The sequence below is a fragment of the Photinus pyralis genome, unplaced genomic scaffold (assembly GCF_008802855.1).
Source record: "Photinus pyralis isolate 1611_PpyrPB1 unplaced genomic scaffold, Ppyr1.3 Ppyr1.4_LG9, whole genome shotgun sequence".
NCBI lineage: Eukaryota > Metazoa > Arthropoda > Insecta > Coleoptera > Lampyridae > Photinus > Photinus pyralis.
Window position 1 is genome coordinate 6,454,677 of NW_022170878.1, and position 6,567 is coordinate 6,461,243.

At 38.5% G+C, this 6,567-nt stretch overlaps 1 long non-coding RNA gene across 1 annotated transcript; it reads left to right on the plus strand.

The window, feature by feature from the left end:
* The first annotated feature begins 2,633 nt into the window (after positions 1-2,633).
* LOC116181331 lies at positions 2,634-6,344 on the plus strand. Its single transcript, XR_004147238.1, has 7 exons — positions 2,634-2,842; positions 3,057-3,165; positions 4,044-4,120; positions 4,453-4,556; positions 4,678-5,358; positions 5,612-5,710; positions 6,045-6,344. It is a non-coding gene; the product is annotated as an uncharacterized LOC116181331 (long non-coding RNA).
* Positions 6,345-6,567: the final 223 nt, after the last annotated feature.

The following is a 6,567-nucleotide window of genomic DNA, read 5'->3' on the forward strand; positions in this document are numbered from 1 at the left end:
CTTTCGTCAATTCTCTCCACAGGTTCTTTATATTTCAGGAACAGTTGCGCGACTTTCGTCAATTCTCTCCACAGGTTCTTTATATTTCAGGAGAAGGCGCAGACTTTCGTCAATTCTCTCCACAGGTTCTTTATATTTCAGGAGCAGTTGCGCGACTTTCGTCAATTCTCTCCACAGGTTCTTTATATTTCAGGAGAAGGTGCAGACTTTCGACAATTCTCTCCACAGGTTCTTTATATTTCAGGAGAAGTTGCAGGCTTTCGACAATTCTCTCCACAGGATTTCCGTACGGAGTTCAATTTTATATTTCAGGAGAAGGTGCAGACTTTCGACAATTCTCTCCACAGGTTCTTTATATTTCAGGAGAAGTTGCAGGCTTTCGACAATTCTCTCCACAGGATTTCCGTACTGCTGAGTTCAATTTTATATTTCAGGAGAAGGTGCAGACTTTCGACAATTCTCTCCACAGGTTCTTTATATTTCAGGAGAAGTTGCAGACTTTCGACAATTCTCTCCACAGGTTCTTTATATTTCAGGAGAAGGTGCAGACTTTCGACAATTCTCTCCACAGGTTCTTTATATTTCAGGAGAAGGTGCAGACTTTCGACAATTCTCTCCACAGGATTTCCGTACGGCTGAGTTCAATTTTATATTTCAGGAGAAGGTGCAGACTTTCGACAATTCTCTCCACAGATTTTTTATATTTCAGGAGAAGTTGCAGACATTCGACAATTCTCTCCACAGGTTCTGCAGGATTTCCGTACGGCTGAGTTCAATTTTATATTTCAGGAGAAGGTGCAGACTTTCGACAATTCTCTCCACAGGTTCTTTATATTTCAGGAGAGGTTGCAGTCTTTCGACAATTCTCTCCACAGGTTCATTATATTTCAGGAGAGGTTGCAGTCTTTCGACAATTCTCTCCACAGGTTCTGCAGGATTTCCGTACGGCTGAGTTCAATTTAGTATTTCAGGAGAAGTTGGAGTCTTTCCACGATTCTCTCCACAGGTTCTTTATATTTCAGGAGAAGTTGCAGTCTTTCCACAATTCCCTCCACAGGTTCTTTATATTTCAGGAGAAGGTGCAGACTTTCGACAATTCTCTCCTATTTCAGGAGAGGTTGCAGTTTTTCGACAATTCTCTCTACAGGTTCTGCAGGACTTCCGTACGACAGCGTTGAATTTTATATTTCAGGAGAAGTTGCAGACTTTCGACAATTCTCTCCACAGGTTCTGCAGGATTTCCGTACGGCTGAGTTCAATTTTATATTTCAGGAGAGGTTGCAGACTCTACAGTGAGTTATTGGCCCGTATGAATAAAAGTAAGCAAATGCTTATACTTGCAAAATTCGAAGTAAATACTCATCAGTGCTCCTTCGCACTGGGCGACTTAGCAGCGCTTCTAAGCAGGACAGGACGCAGTGCAGCGCTGCTAAACCATGCTAAACAGACCAGTATGAAGGGGCAATTACGAGTATTTACTTACTTTTATTCATACGGGCCATTAAGTACATATGTTCGTTTTTGAATTAAATAAATTTTTCAGAAAGGCAGCGATCAAGCATGCCCTCCCAAGTTTCGCAGAAGAAGAAGACTTAGACTTGCGCAAATTCACTCCACAATCTCTTCAGCATTTCCATACGTCAGGAGTATGACCTTCAAGTCTAGGAGAAGGTGCAGATTTGCGAAAATTCACTCCACAAGCTCCGCAGAAGTTCCGTACGTCTGGAGTATGATCTTCAAGTCTAGGAGAAGGTGCAGATTTGCGAAAATTCACTCCACAAGCTCTGCAGGACTTCCGTACGTCTGGAGTATGATCTTCCAATCCTGGAAGATGTGCAGATTTACAAAAATTCACTCCACAAGCTCCGCAGAAGTTCCGTACGTCTAGAGTATGATCTTCAAATCCAGGAAGATGTGCAGATTTGCGAAAATTCACTCCACAAGCTCTGCAGGATTTCCGTACGTTTGGAGTATGATCTTCAAATCCAGGAGTATGTGCAGATTTGCCAAAATTCACTCCACAAGCTCCGCAGAAGTTCCGTACGCCTGGAGTATGATCTTCAAATCCAGGAAGATCTGGAGTTTTCTAGAAAATCCCGAAGGAACTAACAAGTTACTCAGAAACGCAATATAGAAGGACGATCTTCCACTTTTCCCCTACGGGGAAGACGTAAATTTGCAAAAATTCACTCTACTGGCTCTGCAGGACTTCCGTACGTCTGGAGTATGATCTTCAAGTCCTGGAGGATGTGCAGATTTACGAAAATTCACTCCACAAGCTCTGCAGGATTTCCTGACGTCTGAGTATGGTTTTCAAGATTAAGAAGATCTAAAATTTTAAAGAGAATCTTGAATGAATTATCAAGTGACTGGCCAGTGGCCATGCCCTCCAGGATTAATGCGGCATGTTAAAGGTGAGTTATTGATTACAAATGTTCGGTTATTAATTAATTATATTTCCCAGAAAGGTAGCAATCAAGTATGTCCTCCCACTTCTGGCACAAGTAGGAGACGTAGATTTGCCAATATTCACTCCACCAGCTCTGCACCATTTTCGTATGTCTGAGTATGAGTCTCAAGTATAAGAAGCTCTAGAATTTTTAAGAAAAGTCTGAAAGGATAAATATGCACCTCAGAAAATCAGCGTTCACGTACTCCCCCCCACTTTTCTTACCTGAAAAAGACGCAGAACTGCGAGAGTTCATAGCAACTCGTCCCTGGTGAGTCTTCATCCAGAGGTAGCACGCAACTTACACTATTCAAATGGAAACAGACAGATCTTGGAATAAAGTCCATCCTCGGCGTGCTGAACAATCGCATGTACATGGTTCAAGGGAAGGAGGTGAGTACGCCACTGCATTAAACGTACATTAAGTCAAATTGCTTTTTTTAAAGGCGGATTCCAAGAAAGTTGATTTGTAGTAGTAGTAGGCAGAAATTTAAAAAAGAGCAATTTTGCAGCATCCCAATCACAGAGTAGATTTATTTTTTATAAAAACCAATAACCCGAATCTCTCAAGAAGCAGACGCACACTTGAAAATGTTTTCTCTTTCAGTTATTGGAATGAAGAAAAGGTGGTCGGGTCGACACTACTCCTCTACCTATGATCGCCGCCATTTGTCGGTAACCGTCCTCTTCCTAATCGACGCCAAATTAATAAATTGGTAAGTTTCTACTAGTTAATTAGGGGAGGTAATGACAGTAATTAAATGTATCACACACGATCCTTTTTGACCGAGGATGGTGATAATCGATTGCAAGCCCTTCCTTTATAGATTTTGTTTTGCTTTTTGAAATTTGGTGTCTATAGCCCGACGTAAAGATTCAAGAAAGTAATTATTTATCACTTCTCAACACTTGGTTTGGGTTTCTGATCCAACCAAATTCTTCTGCTCCTGGTTTTTAAATTAAAAATGCCATCGGAATAATAACCACTGCACATTTATCTAGAGAAAGAGCACGATCTAACAGAGCCTTTGAATTTTATTAAAAAAATTCCCCTAAATGTAGGTATATTACCTAAAAAATTAATTTCCAAAAAATAGTATCATTGAAATAAAATTATGGCAGACTAACCTGGGAATATCGATTAGAGTATTGTTTTTTGTCATTAAAAAAGTTGCCAGGTTGTTTCAAAAAAAGGTTTTCTTTGGATTGAGGGAAACTATGTCCCATGTCGCAGCACAAGTCTAGCCGACTTAAAAAAAAGGTCGATCTAGCCGAATTTTAATTTTTTTATTTAAAAAAATTCCATGCTAGTTTCTTTTTTCAAAATTATCTCTTTAACAAATATATCGACGCATTAATGTAAGCGTATAGCACAATTTGGCACAACAACAATGTATTTTCTCAAAGTGTTTAGGTAAAAATACTACGACATATTGCAGCCATATCTCCTATTTAATTGTCTCTCTCTCTATTTCTGCTTAATAGTTTCCGCGATCCTTCATGCTAGGGAATTACAATAATCACCTTTACGAATAGTTTTAAGAAGCGCTGATTTTCTTATCCTAACTTTAGTCGTTTTATTGATTGTCCACAGAGTCAGATCATTTGGCGTTCTCATCTACCCTACATCCTGCTGAAGAATTACATGGATCACAGACTCAGAAGTCACAGGTGAGTACACCACATTTTGGATCGTCCATAAAGATGCAAAGTAATCATGTAGTTGAACTAAATAGGTATCTGTTTGTACTTTTACATTTTGGAATTTGCATCTTGCTCATCGCAAGCGCCATTATCATGAGATACTGGGACTACAGATTGGGAGTTATTCATTCAATATTACAGCAGATGCCTTATTTTATTTGAGTTAAAGGGCGTACACAAACATGTGCTCGTAACTGAAAATCATTTTTGGGCCAAACAAGTTTACTTTTCAAAAATGGGCATTTCTGTAAAAATTATTATCATTTAAGGATAATCAAACAATTTAATTTTTTTTTCAGTGATTGGTTTGCCAGTATCCTGATGCGAAATTATGGTGCAGCATTTCCTCTCTCCTGTGGTTAATGGTGCGTCTTAGGCGGACCAGAGCTAATAAGGCTAAAGGGTAAATTTCTTTATTTTTAATGTCAGCTTGTGTATCTATACTATCACGAAAAATTTGTAAAATAATAATTTAGTATTATTTAGTTTTCAGCTTTTTAACGTAAATTAATCTCTTGTTTCAGATTCCCGAAGGGCAGCCTTATAAAGGTAGGATTTTTCTTATACATTGCATGTTGCCTTATATCTATGTAATCAGTGGGGGAGTGAATAGTGCATTAGTGACTAAAAGGAAGATCATCGACAACTTTTAGCCGACCTTCTTATGGTAGTTATGACAATCGTCTCATCCTAATTTTAGTGACGTAGGGTTTTTCGCAATAATTGTTCAAGAGTCTCTTTTGTGGCACCATCAGTTTACTTCATATTAATCAGTATGACTGTGACTTCATAGCCATACCAGTTTTATGAAGTGAACGGGTTGTCTCTACGAACCAGACAACGAAAAATTATTGCAGATAACTCCTCCGTACCTAAAATAGGTGATTTAAGGGTTGTTATATCTTATTTGTTACTACATAAAGGTCCGGTTAATGACATGTGAAGGTGAGTTATTACATCACAATGAACGTGTTTGTTTATTAATTAATTAGTTCACCACTGATGAGTTGATTAGTAGACGAACACGATTTAAATACATATTTAGTAACATTTTGGATTGTCTATTAATTTCAACGATTGTTCACAGCACCACTGACCATCGTACTGAACGACGTAGCGCGATCGTCCCCCATGCCGGCCAGCATTCCACAACGACATCCAATCCAGGACCATGGCACTCTGATGGACGCATGTAACCAAACGAGGTGAGTACGCCACTGTCTCCAGCATCACAATCATTTACACCGTTTTATAGTAACTCAATTTAGTTTGTACATGACTTGATATACATTTTTTATGATTAACATATAACTTTCTTCTGAGAAATAATGAGCAATAGCAAAAAAGTCATTTTGTTGTATTTTCAAAGTTTCAAAGTATCATTAATTCATTTTTTTTGTTCACCGTCTATCAAAAAATCCCAAGGATTATATATATGGCATTTTTTTTCTTTTTCAGTTACCATCAGTAGTCCAGACGTTCGAGAACGTGAAATGGTGAATCTGCAGTGCGCCGACCTTCCTGATGTGAACGAATTAAATTAAATGATATGAAAGGGTAAATTTACAATTTTTTTAAAATTTGATGCAATAACGGGCGATCAAAAATGAGTTACTGTCGAGTCGCCTTTGGAAGTTCAAGTGAAGTAAGATTTTCCTTTTCAAAAAAATTCCAAAGGTGACTCGACAGCAACTCATTTTTGATCGCATTGTAGCAAAGGGGGTTACAAAAACCGATATCGATAGTACCATCAGCAAACGATTATGTTAAATCCTAAATGAAATTTTTATGCACAGATTTTGGTTCAGAATTCCCTTTACGTAGTTACTTTGCCATTAAACAATGTTGCATCTGTTTCATAATTCTATTTTAAATTTATTCTTTGTTTCAGATTACAGAAGAGAAGCCTTATAAAGGTAGGATAGCATGTTTTATTATATGTGCGTGGGGGGAAAGTGAACGTAGTGAATTATAAAAGAAGATCATCGAAGGTCTTCTAAGTCTGTCATCTTGGAGACGTAAGATTGGCTACAATGTTTCTTCGAATGGTCTCTCGCGGGGCATCATCTGTTTCCTTCATATTAACCAGTATGACTATGAATTCTTAGTCATACCAGTTGTATGAAATAAGCGGATTTGCTCTGCGAATCAGATTATGAAGAAGTATTGGAGCCAATTCTTCCGTTCTCAAGTTGCCTGACTTAGAGGTACCAACAGAAGGTAAGTGAATCTTCGGGGGTTCAGTGGGGTCACTTGAGCCACCTGAGGGTGGCCAACACCCCACTCCCATTTTCTTTAAAAATTAATTAAGTTGCTGCTTCTCTAATGGTTGTTCATCTACTATTGATCTTCACTTCAAAGCTTTACTCACGTTTACAAATACATAGGCGTACTTCTCGAGCGTCTTGTTCGAT